The sequence below is a fragment of the Oncorhynchus mykiss genome, chromosome 5, assembly GCF_057628025.1.
Source record: "Oncorhynchus mykiss isolate SJ-2025 chromosome 5, ASM5762802v1, whole genome shotgun sequence".
Lineage (NCBI taxonomy): Eukaryota > Metazoa > Chordata > Actinopteri > Salmoniformes > Salmonidae > Oncorhynchus > Oncorhynchus mykiss.
The window spans coordinates 7,488,212-7,512,526 of NC_143026.1; the positions used below are offsets into that span (position 1 = coordinate 7,488,212).

The 24,315-nt window shown below is 40.5% G+C and overlaps 1 long non-coding RNA gene across 1 annotated transcript; it reads right to left on the reverse strand.

Annotated features, from left to right (window-relative positions):
• Positions 1–16,103: 16,103 nt before the first annotated feature.
• On the reverse strand, positions 16,104–19,240 carry LOC149983159 (uncharacterized). The gene is made up of 3 exons (XR_016496411.1): positions 19,073–19,240; positions 16,830–16,948; positions 16,104–16,538 (listed from the first exon to the last, which is right to left on the reverse strand). It is a non-coding gene; the product is annotated as an uncharacterized LOC149983159 (long non-coding RNA).
• Positions 19,241–24,315: the final 5,075 nt, after the last annotated feature.

The following is a 24,315-nucleotide window of genomic DNA, read 5'->3' on the forward strand; positions in this document are numbered from 1 at the left end:
AGAGGGGAATGTAGGCTGGGGATCCGACAAGGCCTACAGCTGAGAGGGAAATTAATGTCTCCTCCTTCTCCCACCAGTTTCTCTCTCTCCTTTTGTCAGGAGTGAGGGATCCCGTAGCGCTCCGTCTACGTTCGTGATCCCCTAAATCAGGCGTCTCAGTGTAGGTTTTTTGTTCAGAGGGACACGGGTCAGAGAGGAGAATGCGAGAGAGGGCAAGTGTTACACTTCATTTTGTACCCTCTGTCAAAATAATGTTAGGTAATTGGAATGACATGACAGCAAGTTTTAAGAGGTTAGTAAATCAATCAATCATCAATTTCCTTGTTCCCATAACTAATATGGTTATTTTGAGTAGGCTGATTCAAACTGTTTTGAATATTTTAATTTAGTATCTCACTGAAATGACAGAAAAGCAAATATGCAAATCACTAGGTTTGTAGGTTACATTGCTGAGCATATATGGTAAGCTGCCTTAATGAATAAATTACAATAAAATTGCATAAATGTATAACATTTTTGGTTCAAGAAAAAACATTTTTCAGAATAAATGATTTGCGTTTCACGTGTGTTCTGCTTTTGCATGCACTTCGTGATGGAGTTTGGCCGTCTCTCTCATTTTGTTTAGAAACTCCTCAAGGAGGACAGTACGATGTGCCTGGTTAGGCCTAAATGGTTGGTTCGTCGATTTCTATGCCTCTGTGCCACAGTGCCATCAGAATGTATTCACACCCCTTGTCTTTTTACACATTTTGTTGAGTGACAGCCTGAATTTAAAATGGATTAAGTTGAGAATTTGTGTCACTGGCCAACACACAATACCCCATAATTTCAACGCGGTATTCTGTTTTTAGAATTTTTTTACAAATTAATAAAAAAATTAAAAGCTGAAATGTCTTGAGTCAATAAGTATTCAAACCCTTTCTTACGGCAAGGCTAAATAATTTCAAGAGTAAAAATGTGCTTAACAAGTCACATAATAAGTTGCATGGACTCACTGTGCAATAATAGTGTTTAACATGATCTTTGAATGACTACCTCATCTTTGTAGCCTACACATACAACGGATGGTGTACTGTATTGATACACCCAGTCGCTACAAAGATACAGACGTCCTTCCCAACTCAGTTGCCGGAGAGGAAGGAAACCGCTCAGGGATTTCACCATGAGGCCAATGGGGACTTTAAAACAGTAACAGAGTTTAATGACTGTGATAGGAGAAAACTGAGGATGGATCAACAACATTGTAGTTACTCCACAATACTAACCTTACTGACAGATGGAAAAGAAGGAAGCCAGTACAAAATAAAAATATTCAAACATATGCATCCTGTGTAAAGGATTTCCTCCTCTTCCTCCGAAGAGGAGAGGCGAAAAGGATCGGAGGACCAATATGCGGCGTGGTTAAGTGTCCATGGTTCTTTTAATACGAAAATGTACACATGAACAACCGAATACAAAAACAATAAACGTGGAATGAACGAAACCCAAAACAGTACCGTGTGGTGAAAAACACAGACACGGAAACAAACACCCACAAACACACAGTGAAACCCAGGCTACCTAAGTATGATTCTCAATCAGAGACAACTAATGACACCTGCCTCTGATGGAGAACCATACTAGGCCGAAACATAGAAATACCCAAATCATAGAAAAACAAACATAGGCTGCCCACCCCAACTCACGCCCTGACCATACTAAATAACGACAAAACAAAGGAAATAAAGGTCAGAACGTGACATCCTGTTTGGAACAAGGCACTAAAGTAACACTGCAAAGTGTAATGTTTGGGGCAAATATAATACAACACATTATTGTTTACCACTCATATTTTCAAACATAGTAGTGGCTGCATCTTGTTATGGGTATCCTTGTAATTGTTAAGGACTGGGGAGTTTTTCAGGATAAAAAAGAAACGGAATAGAGCTAAACACAGGCAAAATCCTAGAGGAAAACCTGGTTCAGTCTACGTTCCACAAGACACTGGCAGATCAATTCCTTTTTCAGAAGGACAATAACCTAAAACACAAGGCCAAATCTACACTGGAGCTTACCAAGATGACATTGGATGTTCCTGAGTGGCCTAGTTATACAGTTTTGATTTAAATCAGCTTGAAAATCTATGGTAGGACTTGAAAATGGATGTCTAGTAATAATCAGCAACCAACTTCACAGGGCTTGAAGAATTTTTTCAAGAATAATGTGCAAATCCAGGTGTGCAAGGCTCTTAGAGACTTACCCAGAAAGACTCACAGCTGTAATCGCTGCCAAAGGTGATGTATTGACTCAGGGGTGTGAATACTTATGTAAATTAGATATTTCTGTATTTCATTTTTCAACAAATTAGCAAACATTTCTAAAAACATGTTTTCACTATCGGGGTATTGTGTGTAGATGGGTGAGAAAAAAATAAATGTAATCCATTTTGAATTCAGGCTGTAACACAACAAAATGTGGAATGAGTCAAGGGGTATGAATACTTTCTGAAGGCACTGTACACCAAGCTACTACACCTTAAACTGGCTTAATGTCACGTGGCGGTTTGTCCACTTATCAACCGCATCTCAACTGGCTCTTGTCGCCTGCGGTCACAATGATGACAGGCTGTATCGACGAGTAGATTGATAGCATCTGGAAATAAGAAACAGGTGCACGCGTCATGGTTAGGCCAATTGTACTACTCTACAAGGACCGCGTTAACAATAAAAACAAATATATAATCTTAGACGTGAAAAGTAGCCAGGTCTCACTCATCATTTTGTGAGTCCCACGAAAGTAGCATATCAACGTGGGTGATTTTGGCACATTAGGTATTATGTTCTCCAGATCCCATTCGGCCTACAATCCTATGTTTTATATAGGCAAAACAACTTTCATAACACATAGGCCTACATGTGATAATTGAGATAATATACATATTTATTAATGAAGGTTACTACATGTTTCTTGTCGAGACTTTATTGTAAATCAATTATAAATCAAAACCCTCTGTGAATCCCTCATTGCCAAGAGCTTTAGTGTGGGCTATTCTGTTGCCCAAGTGTCTCTGAACTTGAAGAATGAAAGTGTGGCTACACGTATGTGAGATAACTAGTCCCGTGTATCCCAGTTGGTAGAGCATGCGCCAGGGTTATGGGTTTGATTCCCACGGGGACCAGTACGAAAAAAAAGTCACAATATGTATGCACTCACTACTGTAAATCGCTATGGATAAGACCATATGCTAAATCACTAAAATGTAAGGCTAAAGTTCGAGACTTAAGTCCAACATCTCAAATAACCATATACCACGATGTGTGGTACACTATTTAGCTTCTAGATGGCGCTATTAAACAGGAGGAAACTATTGAAGACTCGCGCCATTGTTTGGGATATTCTATAGAATATTCCATAGTCGCAATCGATAACATATTGCCTCAATACTACTGAAAATAGGAATCGGGAAATGAATGTTTGTCTGTGGGGCAAGCGTGATGAATATCCATTCGGCCTATATTCATAATATAACTACAATTTTAATTGTAAAGAAATAGCATATGCGTTTAAAACAAAACGTTTTTTCTTAGAAATGAAGATGGAGGCATTTGACATCGAATGAAAGGTATGTATAATAGCTGTAGCCGTCTATCACGACAGATGTTTATTTATTACAAAACATGATGTTCTATTTCCAACATCTTTCCCTCAAATTACTCAAAATGCATAGGCTTTAAAAAAATATATACTTATCTATTTTAGGCCCAGAAACGCATGAATGAACGAATTCAAATCAAAAGGCATATATTAGATGTTAAATAGATAATGTTATAGGCTCACACACATTCTATAAAGCATCTTTGTTTTGTTCTTGCCATAAACATTAAATACAGACTATAGTTCAGACAGGAGGTTAAAATCTAAATAATAGATGCCCAGTTTTAATTTTACGAAATGCAGCTAGACTGCGAACCCGGGCCCTCTCTAACAAAAATAGCCTACACAAATATAAATGTGATTACACGGGTTTAAAGGACTCAAATGGGATCTGTTTAAAATAAGCTACTGGCTACACACTGTGAGTAATGAAATATTAGTCTAACCTCGATAAAACCTCGCTCCTCTCACCTGCCTGACATTTTAATTGGCGTTTAATTGAAGTCAGAGACGTCAAATGTGTGCGTGAGGCGGAGAAGGCAGCATTTTGTGATAGCTGCTGTCACAACGCCTGCATATGTGTCGAAAAGTAGCTACTCATTGAAACTTAGTATTTTGAAGTGATAATTAGACTAACATTTTTACGATGGCTCCAGTCGATAGGGCTTTAACATGAGAATCTCCACGGAGCTGAGAACCACCCTGTGCGGAATTTGGTTATTAACATTCTCGGGCTTGAGAGAAGTGTCAAGGGAAGGGAGAGCAAGGGCCGCCAGCAACAGCCTTCATAAAAGTGACTGACTTATTTATGTGTCTTGAAGGTGATAATTCAGTAGGCTAGGATAATATCAGAAATGTTGCAACTACATCAACTGATACTTTATTAAATTATGCACAATTACAGTTGGATGACCGTCAATGTATCCTCTTTTGATGTGAGGTCTAGTCTAGGCCTATAGGCTAGGCTATCTATTACAAATAGTTAATAACATGAGCAAAATGCCCCCCAAAAATGTTTTTTTTTTAAATCCCCGCATCCCCAGATTGCATGTGAATTCTAGTGCTAAACCCTATCTAAATTTAAATTTAAAACATGATAAATGTGCATATAAAGAATCAATAATTATCTAATTCTTCACCAATATCCCGTGGCTGGTGTTTATTGTTCAACTTGACCATTGAAATAAGGTAATGACATGGTAACGGTAAGGTTATTACTAATGACAGTCCATAAAAAGCAAGAATGGACATTGTTAAACATAGAGTGTGAATTATGTTTTTGCTAGTTTGTTAACGGATTGATCTAGATGGCTACCCTATTTATTAGTTAGTTGAAACATGTTTGTTTTTAAAATAATCATAAGCTGGTGTACTTACATTCGGGGGGAAATTCGATGGGTTATAGCCTACTGTAATTCTCTGTTTAACTTGACAGTGCAAACAACATGTTCTGTGAAATCATATTAATATTTATATTCACACACACACACACACACACACACCACTGCTGGGACGAGAGGAGGTAAATGAGACACAGATGAGGGACAGAGGTCCTGTACAGGTGGCTGTTGGGAGTTTCTGGTGCTTTATGGGAGGCTGTTTATGGGAGGTCTGACGCTACTGTTTATAGGAGGTCTGAGGCTACTGTTTATGGGAAGATAGGCCTGAGGCTACTGTTTATGGGAAGATAGGCCTGAGGCTACTGTTTGTGGGAGGATAGGCCTGAGGCTACTGTTTGTGGGAGGATAGGCCTGAGGCTACTGTTTATGGGAGGATAGGCCTGAAGCTACTGTTTATGGGAGGATAGGCCTGAGGCTACTGTTTATGGGAGGATAGGCCTGAGGCTACTGTTTATGGGAGGATAGGCCTGAGGCTAATGTTTATGGGAGGATAGGCCTGAGGCTACTGTTTATGGGAGGATAGGCCTGAAACTACTGTTTATGGGAGGATAGGCCTGAGGTTACTGTTTATGGGAGGATAGGTCTGAGGCTACTGTTTATGGGAGGATAGGCCTGAAGCTACTGTTTATGCGAGGATAGGCCTGAGGTTACTGTGTATAGGAGGATAGGACTGAGGCTACTGTGTATAGGAGGATAGGACTGAGGCTACTGTTTATAGGAGGATAGGACTGAGGCTACTGTTTATGGGAGGATAGGACTGAGGCTACTGTTTATAAGAGGATAGGCCTGAGGCTACTGTTTAAAGGAGGATAGGCCTGAGGCTACTGTTTATGGGATGATATGACTGGGACTACTGTTTATGGGAGGATAGGACTGAGGCTACTGTGTATAGGAGGATAGGACTGAGGCTACTGTTTATAAGAGGATAGGCCTGAGGCTACTGTTTAAAGGAGGATAGGCCTGAGGCTACTGTTTATGGGATGATATGACTGGGACTACTGTTTATGCACTCCATTGTGCTTTGGTGGAAGCGCTATATGCAGTGAGAGAAAAGTGGTGATGATCGCCACACAGACACACACACATAATCAAGCACACACGCACGCATTTATATCAAAATGATCCACAGAGAGACAGACATACATACATACAGACATACCCACTGATCCACTCAGATTCAGAGCAATGTGCAGGATGAGTATCATTGGCCTTCACAGAGATGATGCTTTAGGTCTTTGACTAAAGCTATTGGGCTTGTTTTTCTACCCCGGAATGACATCATAGGTACCTCAAAAAGCTAATGACTGATGGCAGCTGCGCTGTCGTGCTGCCTGCCTGCATCTCTGTCTCCTGGTAGCAGTACTTCCTCCTGCTCTCCAACACAGAGCCAGGACTTATCCACCAGAAAGACGAGGTCTCTCACTTTGGAGTTCTCCACTGAGTCTGTCTTTATACGGTGGTGGCAGGGTAGCCTAGTGGTTAGAGCATTGGACTAGTAACCAAAAGGTTGCAAGTTCAAATCCCTGAGCTGACAAGGTACAAATCTGTTGTTCTGACCCTGAACAGGCAGTTAACCTACTGTTCCTAGGCTGCCATTGAAAATAATATTTTTTTTTTAACTGACTTGCCTTGTTAAATAGAGGTAAAATAAATGAATACACTAACATCTGTCACAATGGGCTCGACGCTGGAATCCCTTAACTGTTTATTTGTTGGCCAGACGTCAGCCAAGAGATTATTTTGTAACTTAGAGGAGGACCTCTTGAAGGGATTGTCACCATCTTGTTAGCCTGGCTAAGTCTGGGACATTGCTAATGTGGTAGAATGACTGCAGCAGTCTAAGGAACCATTTAGCTAAAATGTATACAACGATTGATAGTGCACCATCCACCATCTCCAAAAGGCAAGGCCTATAGTTACCTTCATTAAACATTTGTCCTTCATTTTGACATTCTATTCTCAAATCAATAGATTTTTGGAACCACTTCACAGTTACGGTATTGCTATGAGTTAACCAGAGGTCCTAAACCCCTGCCTACTTTTCGTCTTTGAATAGGTGGGATTGAATCCAACGCTTGTGCGTGCGTGTCTGTGTCTCGAACATGGCAATGCATCCTAGTAAAACCTCATGCCCAGGTTGCCATGTTCAAGATTGAACCCCCCCTCCAACTCATTGGACTGCGGTGTAATGAGAAGCAGGAGTTCCATGCTGTGGGAGCCTGGGCCAGCTTTTAGATAAGGGTCAGCAGAGGTTAACCATCAAAGATGGCTGCTAACTTTTCCCTGTGGAAAACGCCTTGGGACATCTTCCTTTTGCTGAGTGCAAGCTCTGAGAGGGCTAAGAAGCTGTAATTCATACAAGATATTCTCTGCGTCCCAAATGGCACCCTATGGGTTCTGGTCAAAAGTAGTGCACTGTATAGGGAATAGGGTGCCAAATTGGGACACTGGCTATTAGAGAGTAATTTGTGGTTTGAAACTCTTTTCACACACATACTGTGTAATTGTTGGATCCCTTGATAAAGATAAGCAAAAAATATATAATATAAAAAATAAAACAATTCTGATCTATATTATATGCTCAATAAAAAAGTTTCCTATTGCTCAGAGAAATATATTTTGTAATAAGTACTACAAAGTGATAATATAGGGGTTAAAACGCCGGACTTTTGAAAACCTGTGGTTTGAATTGAAGGCAGTCCATAAGGGCAGATAAAAGATATCAAAGATCTGGAGAGATTCTGTATGGAGGAATGGTATCTTCCCGTGTGTTCTCCGATCTCATAAAATATTGTTGAAAAAGATCCAGTGTCGTTATCATCGCAAGGCAGTGTGCTGAAGCATTGAAAACAGGGGATCCAATATTTTTTTACTAATATCTTTTTTGAGATTTTGTTTTATAACTTGTTAAACAAAATCTCTTTCTCTGAGCAATTGTATAAATAATATATACATTTTCTTTTCAGCATAAAATATAGCTCACTATTTGTATTATTTATTTTATAATAATTATAATAATTTTATAATTTGTTAATCTTCATCAAGGGATCCAATAATTACTGACCCTACTGCATATATAGTAACCATTTCACACTCACATGCGTACAGTACACACACACACACACACACACACACACACACACACACACACACACACACACACACACACACACACACACAAACACACACACACACAAACACACACACACACACACACACACACACACACACACACACACACACACACACACACACACACACACACACACACACACACACACACATACACACACACACACACAAATATTTAATTTTCTCAACAAAATAGAATATAAACCTATACTATTTTTGGATGTCAGGTGTCTACAACCAGAGTCTCTCTGTAGAGCTGCTGACACACATGTCTCTACCTGCCAGAAAACTGACACGGTTTTCTCTAGCGCCGACCCTGTCCATGTACACACAGCTTCAAAATAATCAGGCTCCATTTATCAAAGTCTCACAGGCTCCCTGGGCAATTTATTTCAAATAGATTTTTTGACCAGCCAACCTGTGTGTAATGTCACACACACACACACACACACACACACACACACACACACACACACACACACACACACACACACACACACACACACACACACACACACACACACACACACACACACACACACACACACACGAGTTGTGCGAGTGTTGACACTATCCATTACTTATTAGCTTACCTAACTTCCTTTCTGAAGTATAAAAGAATGAGCTACCAAACACGCTCTCAGGATTGATTAACTCTTGAGGTCCCTCTGGTCTCGACTCTGGTGGTGAATGAATTCATTGAGGATTGCAGTTGCTTCGATTGATTGCGGTGGTATATTTGTTGAAATTGTGAGGTTGTGGTGTTGAGTTTGTGTCTTGTGCTTCTTTTTATTCTTCTTGTTTTAATTGTAAAGTACATTGTTCTTCCTATTTTGAGAAAATGTTTGTACCCAGGGCACCAATGGGAATAAGACTGTGGTCTAAATTGGGCTACCCTGAATAAATAAAAGCTAATAATAACATTTAAAAAAATAAAATATAGAGCTTAAAATGTGTTTTGACTGACTATAATACCAGTGAGAGACCAGTCTTGTGCTCTGTTTAGTGGCTCTGAACTCGATGGTTCTAACGATGAACTTAGCCTTAAGCTGCTTTTTGGGAAACCGGACCCTGGACCACAGTCATCAAGTTAAGGGTTAAGGTTGCCAAGCACTGGGATTGAACGCGGCTTACGCCCATCCGTCATCCCCATCGACAACGCCGTAACACGCCGCAAGCCTACTTGATGGTAATAGTGTTCACCATTGCCCCTAGTGGCCAGTTTTGAAGGCATCGCCCGACATCCTGAGGACAACCACAAACATGAAGTTATAGCAGGTCCAGCGACAATATTCTCTAGAAGAATCAAATAGAAAGTTCCTTCAGAAAATATTCACACCCTGTGATTTTTCCCCACATTCTGTTGTGTTACAAAATGGGATTAAAATTAATTTAATTGTCATTGTTTTGTTGCCAATTCTACCATTTAATTTATTTGCATTAATGGAAAACAAAACACTCATATTTTGATTGGAAAGATACAAGTATTCACCCCCCTGAGTCAATAGATGTTAGAAGCACCTTTAGCAGCGATTACAGCTGTTAGTTTTTCTGGGTAAGTCGCTAAGAGATTTGCAAACCTGGATTTTACAATAATTGCTCATTATTCTTTTTAAAATTCTTCAAGCTCTGTCAAGTTGGTTGTCGATCATTGCTAGACAGACATTTTTAAGTCTTGCCATAGATTTTCTAAGCTGATTTAAGTCAAAAACTGTAACTAGGCCACTCAGGAACATTCAATGTCGTCTTGGTAAGTAACTCCAGTGTTATTGTCCTTCTGAAAGGTGGATTTGTCTCCCAGTGTCTGTTGTAAAGGAGACTGAACAAAGTTTTCCTCTAGGACTTTGCTTGTGCTTAGCTCTATTCCTTTTCTTTTTATCCTAAAAAACTCCCCAGTCCTTGCCAATGACAAGCATACCCATAACATGATGCAGCCAACACCATGCTTGGAAATATGAAGAGTTGTACTCAGTAATTTGTTGTGTTGGATTAGCTCTGTAAGTGGTTTAAAATCACCATTGGCCTCATAGTGAAATCCTTTAACAGTTTCCTTCCTCTCCGTCAAATGCGTTAGGAAGGACACATGTATCTTTGTAGTGACTGGGTGTATTGATACACCATCCAAAGTGAAATTAATAGCTTGTTTATTTTTTATCCTAAAAAACTCCACAGTCCTTAACGAATACAAGCAACATGATGCAGCCTCCACTATGCTTCAAAAAATTAAGAGTGGTACTCAGTGATGTGTTATTGGATTTACCAAAAACATAATGCTTTGTAATCAGGACATAAAGCTGTTTTCTTTGTCACATGTTTTGCAGTTTTACTTTAGTGCCTTATTGAAAACAGGATGTTTGTTTTGGAATATTTGCTCAGAGGGATATTCAGTGTCCGCTTTTTAAAAATGATTACCCATCTACCGAAAGGTGCCCTTCTTTGCGAGTCATTGGAAAACCTCCCTGGCCATTGTCGTTGAATCTGTGTTTGAAATTCACTGCTCGACTGAGGGACCTTACAGATAATTGTATGTGTGGCGGTACAGAGATGAGGTAGTCATTCAAAAACACCATTATTGTACACAGTTAGTCCATGCAACATATTATGTGACTTGTTAAGCACATGTTTACTCCTGAAGTTATTTAGGCATCACAAAGGGGTTGAATACTTATTGACTCAAGACATTTCAGCATTTAATTTTAGATTCATTTGTAAAAATGTCTAAAAACATACACTGCATGACCAAAAGTATGTAGACACCTGCTCATCAAACATCTCGTTACAGAATCAAAAATATCTAGTCGGTCTAGTCCCGTTGCTGCTATAACAGCCTCCACTCTTCTGCGAAGGCTTTCCACTAGATGTTGGAACATTGCTGCAAGGACTTGCTTCCATTCAGCCACAGGAGCATTAGTTAGGTCGGACACTGATGTTGGGCAATTAGGCCTGGCTCTCAGTTAGCATTCCAATTCATCCCATAGGTGTTCGATGGGGTTGAGTTCAGGGCTTTGTGCAGGCCAGTCAAGTTCTTCCACACCAATTTTGATAAACCATTTCTGTATTGACCTCGCTTTGTACACAGGGGCATTTTCATGCTGAAACAGGAAAGGGCCTTCCCCAATGTCACGCCCTGACCTGAGTATTCTTTGTTTTCTTTACTGTTTTGGTTAGGTCAGGGTGTGACATGGGTGATGTATGTGTTTTTGTACTGTGCAGGGGTTTTGTAGGTTTATGGGGTTGTTTATCATCTAGGTGTTTATATACAGTGCCTTGCGAAAGTATTCGGCCCCCCTTGAACTTTGCGACCTTTTGCCACATTTCAGGCTTCAAACAAAGATATAAAACTGTATTTGTTTGTGAAGAATCAACAACAAGTGGGACACAATCATGAAGTGGAACGACATTTATTGGATATTTCAAACTTTTTTAACAAATCAAAAACTGAAAAATTGGGCGTGCAAAATTATTCAGCCCCCTTAAGTTAATACTTTGTAGCGCCACCTTTTGCTGCGATTACAGCTGTAAGTCGCTTGGGGTATGTCTCTATCAGTTTTGCACATCGAGAGACTGACATTTTTTTCCATTCCTCCTTGCAAAACAGCTCGAGCTCAGTGAGGTTGGATGGAGAGCATTTGTGAACAGCAGTTTTCAGTTCTTTCCACAGATTCTCGATTGGATTCAGGTCTGGACTTTGACTTGGCCATTCTAACACCTGGATATGTTTATTTTTGAACCATTCCATTGTAGATTTTGCTTTATGTTTTGGATCATTGTCTTGTTGGAAGACAAATCTCCATCCCAGTCTCAGGTCTTTTGCAGACTCCATCAGGTTTTCTTCCAGAATGGTCCTGTATTTGGCTCCATCCATCTTCCCATCAATTTTAACCATCTTCCCTGTCCCTGCTGAAGAAAAGCAGGCCCAAACCATGATGCTGCCACCACCATGTTTGACAGTGGGGATGGTGTGTTCAGCTGTGTTGCTTTTACGCCAAACATAACGTTTTGCATTGTTGCCAAAAAGTTCAATTTTGGTTTCATCTGACCAGAGCACCTTCTTCCACATGTTTGGTGTGTCTCCCAGGTGGCTTGTGGCAAACTTTAAACGACACTTTTTATGGATATCTTTAAGAAATGGCTTTCTTCTTGTCACTCTTCCATAAAGGCCAGATTTGTGCAATATACGACTGATTGTTGTCCTATGGACAGAGTCTCCCACCTCAGCTGTAGATCTCTGCAGTTCATCCAGAGTGATCATGGGCCTCTTGGCTGCATCTCTGATCAGTCTTCTCCTTGTATGAGCTGAAAGTTTAGAGGGACGGCCAGGTCTTGGTAGATTTGCAGGGGTCTGATACTCCTTCCATTTCAATATTATCACTTGCACAGTGCTCCTTGGGATGTTTAAAGCTTGGGAAATATTTTTGTATCCAAATCCGGCTTTAAACTTCTTCACAACAGTATCTCGGACCTGCCTGGTGTGTTCCTTGTTCTTCATGATGCTCTCTGCGCTTTTAATGGACCTCTGAGACTATCACAGTGCAGGTGCATTTGTGTGTGTGTGTGTGTGTGCGTGCGTGCGTGTGTGTGTGTGTTTGTTTGCCCTTCCTATTCTTCCGTAGGTGTTGTACAGGACCTCTGAATAGCCACTTTGAGGGACTGTGATGTGGGTGTACCCACCCTCCCCTGTTGACAACCTGCCACCGGACCCCAGACACCCCACAGCTGCCACGTCTAGCCTACATCTTTACCCTCTCTACCCCCAAATACACACCCTCTGAGCATGTTGACCCCCATCAATGATTCTGTCTTAATTTGACTCCCATCCACTCTTTGCTAATTTACACTACCATTCAAAAGTCACTTAGAAATGTCCTTGTTTTTGAAAGAAAAGCACATTTTATGTCCATTAAAATAACATCAAATTGATCAGAAATACAGTGTAGACATTGTTAATGTTGTTGACTATTGTAGCTGGAAACGGCAGATTTGTAATGTAATATCTACGTAGGTGTACAGAGGCCCATTATCAGCAACCATCTCTCCTGTGTTCCAACGGCACGTTGTCTTAGCTAATCCAAGTTTATCATTTTAAAAGGCTAATTGATTATTAGAAAACCCTTTTGCAATTATGTTAGCTCAGCTGAAAACTGTTGTCCTGATTAAAGAAGCAATAAAACTGGCCTTATTTAGACTAGTTGAGTATCTGGAGCATCAGCATTTGTGGGTTCGATTAAAGGCTCAAAATGGCCATAAACAAAGAACATTCTTCTGAAACTCTTCAGTCTATTCTTGTTCTGAGAAATGAAGTCTTTTCCATGCAATAAATTGCCAAGAAACTAAAGATCTCGCACAACGCTGTGTACTACTCCCTTCACAGAACAGCGCAAACTGGCCCTAACCAGAATAGAAAGAGGAGTGGGAGGCCCCAAGGCCCCAAGAGGACAAGTACATTAGAGTGTCTAGTTTGAGAAACAGACGCCTCACAAGTCCTCAACTGGCAGATTCATTAAATAGTACCCGCCAAACACCAGTCTCAACGTCAACAGTGAAGAGGCGACTCCGGGATGCTGGCCTTCTAGGCAGAGTTGCAAACTAAAAGTCATATCTCAGAGTGGCCAATAAAAATAAAATATTAAGATGTGAAAAGAACACAGACACTGGACAGAGGAAGATTGGAAAAAAAGTGTTATGGACAGACAAATCTAAGTTTGAGGTGTTCGGATCACAAAGAAGAACATTCGTGAGACGCAGAAAAAAAGGAAAAGATGTTGGAGGAGTGCTTGACGCCATCTGTCAAGCATGGTGGAGGCAATGTGATGGTCTGGGGATGCTTTGGTGGTGGTAAAGTGGGAGATTTGTACTGGGTAAAACGGATCTTGAAGAAGGAAGGCTATCACTCCATTTTGCAACGCCATGCCATACCCTGTGGACGGGCGCATAATTGTAGCTAATTTCCTCCTACAACTGGACAATGACCCAAAGCACAGCTCCAAACTATGCAAAAACTATTTAGGGAAGAAGCAGTCAGCTGGTATTCTGTCTATAATGGAGTATAGCACGTAAGAAGTGCCCATCAAGCTAATCCAATTTGTGAGAGGTGCTTCAGGAAGCATGCGGTGAAATCTCTTCAGATTACAAATGGAGGATTCTTTGACGAAGGCAAAGTTTGAAGGACACAATTTTTATTACTTCAGTTCAAAATCATTATTTATAACCTTTATAATTTATAATATTTAAAATCATTATTTAAACCTTGTCATTGTCTTAACTATATTTCCTATTTCCTCATTTCATGGAAAACAAGGACATTTCTAAGTGACCCCAAAACTTTTGAACGGTAGTGAACATTGTTTGTAACATCTGTTAAAAGGACATTTGTTGTATTTGAATGGTTATGGCCATGGTAAAGAACTAGGAACAAAGACAGATTAACAACACTCCTGAAATAGGAGTTCCTTACCACTATACATTGGGGTATATGACGACTTGATATGATGACGTGGGGAGCGATGGTGGACGTCAGAGTGTTTGGTGCAGGCAGCCAGTCAGACAGACCTAATCCCCTTGCTGTAATCTGAACCAGAGATCTGGATTACAGGGCTATCGCCCCGGGGTGGGAAACAATTCACACCATAGAAATAGAATTACTAGAACGGACAGTCCCATTCACATTGAGTGAAACCGTGAGTGTCAAATTGCTGGGGTCTGAGGGGCTTTGTCCTTTCTAGTAATTATATATCTATCTATCTATCTGTCTGTCTGTATTTGTCTGTCTATCTGTCTATCTATCTATGGGCCAGCCCCAAATTCCACTGGAAGTATTGTTAACCTACACCTACATAGGATACAGAGTCTCAACTACTATTATTTAATATAATAATACCCAATACCAGTCCCCCAGTAGATCATCCATTAATTAAAGGGATCTTTGGGTGTAAAACGGATGGTGAAGTGGATCTGACATGAAAAACCCTGGAATGAGTAGGTGTGTCCAAACTTTTGACTGGTACTGTATGTTGAAGAGGGGAGGCTTAAACTGCATCCCTGTCTCACCCCACGGCCCTGTGGAAAAAAATGTGTGTTTTTTGCACATTTTAATCGCACACTTTTTTTGTTTGTGTACATGGATTTTATAATGTCGTATGTTTTCCACCCAACACCACTTACCATTTTTTTTTATAGCAGACCCTCATGCCAAATTGAGTCAAAAGCTTTTTTGAAATCAACAAAGCATGAGAAGACTGTGCCTTTGTTTTGTTTTGTTTCTTTGTCAATGAGTGTTTGCAGGGTGAATACGTGATCCGTCGTACGGTAATTTGGCACCAAGCCATTTTGACATTTGCTCAGTACATTGTTTTCACTGAGGAAATGTATGAGTCTGCTGTTAATGATAATGCAGAGGATTTTCCCAAGGTTGCTGTTGATGCATATCCCACGGTAGTTATTGGGGTCAAATTTGTCTCCACTTTCGTGGATTTGGGTGACCAGTCCTTTGGTTCCAAATATTGAGCCAGAGCTAAGGATGATGTTAAAAAGTTTAAGTATAGCCAATTGGAATTTGTGGTCTATATATTTGATCATTTCATTGAGGATACCATCAACACCACAGGCCTTTTTGCGTTGGAGGGTTTTGTACTTTGTCCTGTAGTTCATTCAATGTAATTGGATAATCCAGTGGGTTCTGGTCGTCTTTAATAGTTCATTTTAAGATTTGTATTTGATCATGTATATGTTTTTGCGGTTGGTTGTTTGTTATACAGCCAATAAGATTGGAGAAGTGGTTTACCCATACATCTCTATTTTGGATAGATAACTCTTCGTGCTGTTGTTTGTTTAGTGTTTCCCAATTTTCCCAGAAGTGGTTAATTATATTTTAGTCAAAATGACTAAGATTAGGCTAAGTCTAAAAAAAAAGAGTGCCAAAATAAAGATGAAATCAAAATCAAATCAAATGTATTTATATAGCCCTTCGTACATCAGCTAATATCTCAAAGTGCTGTACAGAAACCCAGCCTAAAACCCCAAACAGCAAGCAATGCAGGTGTTGAAACACGTTGGCTAGGAAAAGCTCCCTAGAAAGGCCAAAACCTAGGAAGAAACCTAGAGAGGAACCAGGCTATGAGGGGTGGCCAGTCCTTTTCTGGCTGTGCCGGGTGGAGATTATAACAGAACATGGCCAAGATGTTCAAATGTTCATAAATGACCAGCATGGTCAAATAATAGGTCTGGGACAGGTAGCACGTCCGGTGAACAGGTCAGGATTCCATAGTCGCAGACCAGAACAGTTGAAACTGGAGCAGCAGCACGGCCAGGTGGACTGGGGACAGCAAGGAGTCATCATGCCAGGTAGTCCTGAGGCATGGTCCTAGGGCTCAGGTCCTCAGAGAGAGAGAAAGAAAGAGAGAATTAGAGAGAGCATACTTAAATTCACACAGGACACCGGATAAGACAGGAGAAGTACTCTAGATATAACAAACTGACCCTAGCCCCCTGACACATAAACTACTGCAGCATAAATACTGGAGGCTGAGACAGGAGGGGTCAGGAGACACTGTGGCCCCATCCAATGATACCCCCGGACAGGGCCAAACAGGAAGGATATAACCCCACCCACTTTGCCAAAGCACTGCCCCCACACCACTAGAGGGATATCTTCAACCACCAACTTACCATCCTGAGACAAGGCCGATTATAGCCCACAAAGATCTCCGCCACGGCACAACCCAAGGGGGGGCGCCAACCCAGACAGGAAGATCCCAGACTCAAACCACTCAAGTGACGCACCCCTCCTAAGGACGGCATGAAAGAGCACCAGTAAGCCAGTGACTCAGCCCCTGTAATAGTGTTAGAGGCAGAGAATCCCAGTGGAAAGAGGGGAACCGGCCAGGCAGAGACAGCAAGGGCGGTTCGTTGCTCCAGAGCCTTTCCATTCACCTTCACACTCCTGGGCCAGACTACACTCAATCATATGACCCACTGAAGAGATGAGTCTTCAGTAAAGACTTAAAGGTTGAGACTGAGTTTGCGTCTCTCACATGGGTAGGCAGACCATTCCATAAAAATGGAGCTCTATAGGCGAAAGCCCTGACTTCAGCTGTTTGCTTAGAAATTCTAGGGACAATTAGGAGGCCTACGTCTTGTGACCGTAGTGTACGTGTAGGTATGTACGGCAGGGCCAAATCAGAGAGATAGGTAGGAGCAAGCCCATGTAATGCTATGTAGGTTAGCAGTAAAACCTTGAAATCAGCCCTTGCCTTGACAAGAAGCCAGTGTAGGGAGGCTAGCACTGGAGTAATATGATACATTTCTTTGGTTCTAGTCAGGATTCTAGCAGCCATATTTAGCACTAACTGAAGTTTATTTAGTGCTTTATCCGGGTAGCCAGAAAGTAGAGCATTGCAGTAGTCTAACCTAGAAGTAACAAAAGCATGGATACATTTTTCTGCATAATTTTTGGACAGAAAGTTTCTGATTTTTGCAATGTTACGTAGATGGAAAAAAGCTGTCCTTGAAACAGTCTTGATAAGTTCGTCAAAAGAGAGATCAGGGTCCAGAGTAACGCCGAGGTCCTTCACAGTTTTATTTGAGATAACTGTACAACCATCAAGATTAATTGTCAGATTCAACAGAAGATCTCTTTGTTTCTTGGGACCTAGAACAAGCATCTCTGTTTTGTCCGAGTTTAAAAGGAGGAAGTTTGCAGCCATCCACTTCCTTATGTCTGAAACACAGGCTTCTAGCGAGGGCAATTTTGGGGCTTCACCATGTTTCATTGAAATGTACAGTTGTGTGTCATCCACATAGCAGTGAAAGATAACATTATGTTTTCGAATGACATCCCCAAGAGGTAAAATATATAGTGAAAACAATAGTGGTCCTAAAATGGAACCTTGAGGAACACCGAAATGTACAGTTGATTTGTCAGAGGACAAACCATTCACAGAGACAAACTGATATCTTTCCGACAGATAAGATCTAAACCAGGCCAGAACTTGTCCGTGTAGACCAATTTGGGTTTCCAATCTCTCCAAAAGAATGTGGTTGATCGATGGTATCAAAAGCAGCACTAAGGTCTAGGAGCACGAGGACAGATGCAGAGCCTCGGTCTGATGCCATTAAAAGGTCATTTAACACCTTCACAAGTGCAGTCTCAGTGCTATGATGGGGTCTAAAACCAGACTGAAGCATTTCGTATACATTGTTTGTCTTCAGGAAGGCAGTGAGTTGTTGCGCAACAGCCTTTTCTAAAAATGTTGAGAGGAATGGAAGATTCGATATAGGCCGATAATTTTTTAAATATTTTCTGGGTCAAGGTTTGGCTTTTTCAAGAGAGGCTTTATTACTGCCACTTTCAGTGTGTTTGATACATATCCGGTGGATAGAGAGCTGTTTATTATGTTCAACATAGGAGGGCCAAGCACAGGAAGCAGCTCTTTCAGTAGTTTAGTTGGAATAGGGTCCAGTGTGCAGCTTGAAGGTTTAGAGGCCATGATTATTTTCATCATTGTATCAAGAGATATAGTACTAAAACACTTGAGTGTCTCTCTTGATCCTAGGTCCTGGCAGAGTTGTGCAGACTCAGGACAACTGAGCTTTGAAGGAATAGTCCGTAATTTGCTTTCTAATAATCATGATTAAAATATGCATTTATTTAAAATATGCATTTACATTATATTTGCTAGCTTTTATGCTCTGAGTAAAGTGAATTTCCTCTATGTAATATTTAGATAATATTTTAATCTGATCTGGTAGTGATGACACTGACTATTAAACTGAATCCTAATCTCAGATCTGTGCGAGAAACCCACATCTCCCATTGACATTGAGACACTGATTTATCTCTAACTAATAAATACATACTGTATCAAGCTAGGATCCATCCATAACTTTACATGGATGTACCTCACACTCACCAGTTAGACGAGGACCAACCGGCGATGCCCATTAGACTGTCTGTCAATGCGTGAGGCCCGATTGGCCCTTCGGTGCCCTGTAAGGCGAGTTGTTTCTTCGGTTTCCGACGTTGATTAGTTTATTGTTTTAGAAAGTGTTCTCTCTCTCTCTCTCTCTCTCTCTCTCTCTCTCTCTCTGCTGAGATCATTTAAAGCGGTGGATTATTTTAGGAATGAAACTCGCGTTGAAACCCAAGCTCCCGCTGCCATGCATGATTTATTAATAAAACCAGGACCCTGATGACATCACCAGAGGTAGGGGAAGGGGAGCTCTGTCATAAACATTAAAGATGGCTGTCACCTGTCTGCAGCTATGTTACCGGAGTACTAGCAATGGTTTCACTGTTCTGACCCACGACCTCGTTCGTATACATGCGATTAAATTATACCAGGTAGGCCTGAAACATGTTTGTCAGCAGCTGGTAGTTGTGTGCAGAGTGCAGACCTGTGGCGGAGCTTGTCTGAGCTGTGTGACCTGAAATGGTGTATTTTTTATGAATTACTAAGCAACTACAGGCACACACTGGAGTAGTGACTAATAATGAAACAACAGAACACCTATGATGTGACATGCTTTGTGGTTTGAATCAGGGTTGAGCTTTTGGTAACGGAATCAGATGGACAATGGGAGGTAACTCGTAAAGGAGGCTGCAGATATGATATATATATATATATATATATATATATATATATATATATATATATATATATATATATATATATATATATGTATGTACCCAAAGGAACTGTGCACGGTTCAGTAGCATGACGTGCCATCAACTAGTTTCACATTTGATTGACAGGCGTGTCACATTTGATTGACAGGCATTTCACATTTGATTGACATGTATTTCACATTTGATTGACAGGCATTTTACATTTGATTGACAGGCATTTCACATTTGATTGACAGGCGTACACAGCTAACTATTGTATGACTATGTCCATCATTGTCTGCAAAAATGACAAAAAGCAAAGGAGTATGGAAAATAACTGCAATTTGAGGTAGGCTACGTTTGATGATTTGCAGTATCAAGTAAAAGTTTAAAAAATGCCTTATTGACAGGCATACTAACACAGCTAACGCCAGGAAATGCCTTATTGACAGGCATACTAACACAGCTAACGCCAGGAAATGCCTTATTGACAGGCATACTAACACAGCTAACGTCAGGAAATGCCTTATTGACAGGCATACTAACACAGCTAACGCCAGGAAATGCCTTATTGACAGGCATACTAACACAGCTAACGTCAGGAAATGCCTTATTGACAGGCATACTAACACAGCTAACGTCAGGAAATGCCTTATTGACAGGCATACTAACACAGCTAACGTCAGGAAATGCCTTATTGACAGGCATACTAACACAGCTAACGCCAGGAAATGCCCTATTGACAGGCATACTAACACAGCTAACGTCAGGAAATGCCTTATTGACAGGCATACTAACACAGCTAACGCCAGGAAATGCCCTATTGACAGGCATACTAGCACAGCTAACGCCAGGAAATGCCTTATTGACAGGCATACTAACACAGCTAATGGATTGACTTCTTCGCTAGGTAATTATTTCCATTCAGGAGCCCAAACTAAAGAGGTCATTCTGGCTAGGTTTAATGGCACTGGCCCTTAAATCACAGCATCCATCTTCTTTAACCTGGCATGCAAACAAAAGGCCCACTTTACCCGTGCTACTATTAACCTCGCCACTTTCACAGAATGTGCCATTTCCCAACGGAGCTCTTCAGAGCATGATTACCCAATACTAGGGATGCATGAAATACAAACCTTTAAATGGTTTGAAACGAGCACTTAACTAACTAGACTTGTGTTAATTGGATGTGGTTGAAGCCATTTTGATTAGAACGTACTCGTGTAGGTTGGGACAGTATGCCTGAACCATCAACGCAATACTTTAAACCCATTGTCAACAAAGGGTATACATTAACTTCAAACAAGCTTCTCGTTCACATATGGAATCTAATTGTTAGACACTTGGGCTTCGCTTACCCAGGCAGCTCAATTCTGATATTTTGCCCAATTATTGGCGGAAGATCTGATCTGATTGGCCAAAAGACCGATTAGTGGCAAAAGATCAGAATTGGACCGCCTGTGTAAATGCAGTCATAGATATGTTTTGGAGAGGCATCTCCTTAGCTCTGGTCGACTGTAGTGAGATGTGATGGCTCAACTTTTTAAATAGTTTAGAACACTGTGCCAATAACTGTAGAGCAGGAGGACTGGGTTTAACTGTGATGTCTGGACTGTAAATATGAATGAGAAATGCATTGAAGACATTATCCTAACGAATATCCTTGAGTGGGACTCATCCTCTCCAGTTATTCAATGGATGCCGTTTGAAATCTTCACAGGAAACCTTTTCTAGAGTTTCAGTGGTGAACGGCTGACACCATCTGGTATGCATGGGATTCAGAGGGATCAATGCCCTCATCTCCACAAATCGACAAGTGTCATACGCATTATGAAGCATAATGAAGTAATATGAAGCAATCATGGACCTGGTGACCCTATGACAAGTGACAGATTTAAATGTATGAGATAGCATCAAATGATAGATGACAATGGTCACCCTCATATATTTGGGCGTTGTCACCGGTTATCAGGTCAATGACATGACATGGGTGCTGTGTGCTTGACACACCAGAGGTCACCTCACACTAATATCAGCTCATATACATTCCCTCTGTCAATGGAAACGTTATTAGGCCTGTCATTATTATGACAGTCGGAATGGTATTGGGAGTGTCGGTTTGGAATTCAATAGGGAACGTTGGGAGATTAGGCAGAATTCCGTGAGGACCGAGGGGAGGGGCTAAATAATTGAACAGCCAGTTGATTGTCCACCTCTGCGTTCTGAAGCTCAGTATTGATCGTGTGAGATTATTGAGCTGCACAAGGCTTTGTAATACATTGTTACAACTGTTATTTACCAAGAAAAAAAATAACAACGTCAAAGTGGCATTCAAGGGGAACCAAAAAAACTAAACATTTTTACAAATTAACCATGCATCAAATGTCGTTTTCAAAAACTAGACTGATTAGGAACCTAACTGTGTAGTTGCTACTGTAGTTTGCAGTTTATTTCATTACAATTACCTGTAAAATGTCACAAGACCTGTCAAAAGGGATCAAACACAGCTTTCATTGCTTTCATGGTTAATGATAAAGCTCTAATTGTTATGAATCAATGTTGCCTTGTCTGACTTTTGACACGTGTCTTATACTGCCTGAGAACTGAAACCAACGTAAGGCTAAAATAGCGCAGTCATAAGCAGTTGGAATTGCAGTTGGACTCTACTGACTCTACTTGTGATAGTCAGGCTTGTGACAAGGCCGGCGAGTCACGTAACAGGCTAGCAGTTAACACTGAGCGTTGGCAGAAGTTTTAGGACCTATCTGCACTGTGTCCAAATACTCAGAAGCAATGTCCGATTCTACAACACCACCAAGGAACTGGAAGGTGCAGACTGGGAGAGAACACCAAGGTGGATGGTACTCATTCAAGCCATCCTGCGTAGGCCGACACAATGCATTTTATGTTACCTCTCTTTCTATCTCTGGGTTGGTATTTTAGATCTCTTTCTATCTCTAGGTTGGTATTTTATCTCTCTTTCATCTCTAGGTTGGTATTTTAGATATCTTTCATCTCTAGGTTGGTATTTTAGATCTCTTTCTATCTCTAGGTTGGTATTTTATCTCTCTTTCATCTCTAGGTTGGTATTTTAGATCTCGTTCTATCTCTAGGTTGGTATTTTAGATCTCTTTCTATCTCTAGGTTGGTATTTTAGATCTCGTTCTATCTCTAGGTTGGTATTTTAGATCTCGTTCTATCTCTAGGTTGGTATTTTAGATCTCTTTCTATCTCTAGGTTGGTATTTTAGATATCTTTCTATCTCTAGGTTGGTATTTTCTCTCTCTTTCATCTCTAGGTTGGTATTTTAGATCTCGTTCTATCTCTAGGTTGGTATTTTAGATCTCTTTCTATCTCTAGGTTGGTATTTTAGCTCTCTTTCTATCTCTAGTTTGGTATTTTAGCTCTCTTTCTATCTCTAGGTTGGTATTTTAGATCTCTTTCTATCTCTAGGTTGGTATTTTAGCTCTCTTTTCTATCTCTAGGTTGGTATTTTAGCTCTCTTTCTATCTCTAGGTTGGTATTTTAGCTCTCTTTCTATCTCTAGGTTGGTATTTTAGCTCTCTTTTCTATCTCTAGGTTGGTATTTTAGCTCTCTTTCTATCTCTAGGTTGGTATTTTAGCTCTCTTTTCTATCTCTAGGTTGGTATTTTAGCTCTCTTTCTATCTCTAGGTTGGTATTTTAGCTCTCTTTTCTATCTCTAGGTTGGTATTTTAGCTCTCTTTCTATCTCTAGGTTGGTATTCTAGCTCTCTTTCATCTCTAGGTTGGTATTTTAGCTCTCTTTCATCTCTAGGTTGGTATTTTAGCTCTCTTTCTATCTATAGGTTGGTATTTTAGATCTCTTTCTATCTCTTTCTATCTATAGGTTGGTATTTTAGCTCTCTTTCATCTCTAGGTTGGTATTTTAGCTCTCTTTCTATCTATAGGTTGGTATTTTAGATCTCTTTCTATCTCTTTCTATCTATAGGTTGGTATTTTAGATCTCTTTCTATCTGTTGGTTGGTATTTGCTAAGTTAATTCAAGCAGAATCCTCATATTTTTTAAAGCTTTGTACGTGTATAATGGATATGTACTGTGCGTGACGTCACTAGTTTAGGTGACAGTGTCACAGTGTAGCTGAATCACTGAATTGGTTTACATTAAAAGCCTCTTGACGGATATGAAAGCAACGGAGCCATGTTTGTTTTCCCCTCGTGACATAATTGCTCAGTGGTTATATTGGGCTTCCGTAAAACCATGGGTAAAGTTTAGACAGAGAGAACAGCCCTGCCTCTGTTTGCTAAAAAGACGAGAGTACACAGCAGTCAGAACTTTAACAACGGCCGTTATCTGGATCTTTTTATTCATCCGGTCTCTTTCAAATCAAATTAGCAGAAGATTTAAAAAAAACACCCTTTCTAGGAATAGCATTGAGTCGACTAAGAGCGGTTTTCAAAAAATTGTTCACCTGTCATAAAGCAATTTCTGTAATGACTAAAATACTTGTTTGAGAGACCTGAGGTAAGATTTGCTATATTTACCACAAGCCTACATAAATTAGCTGT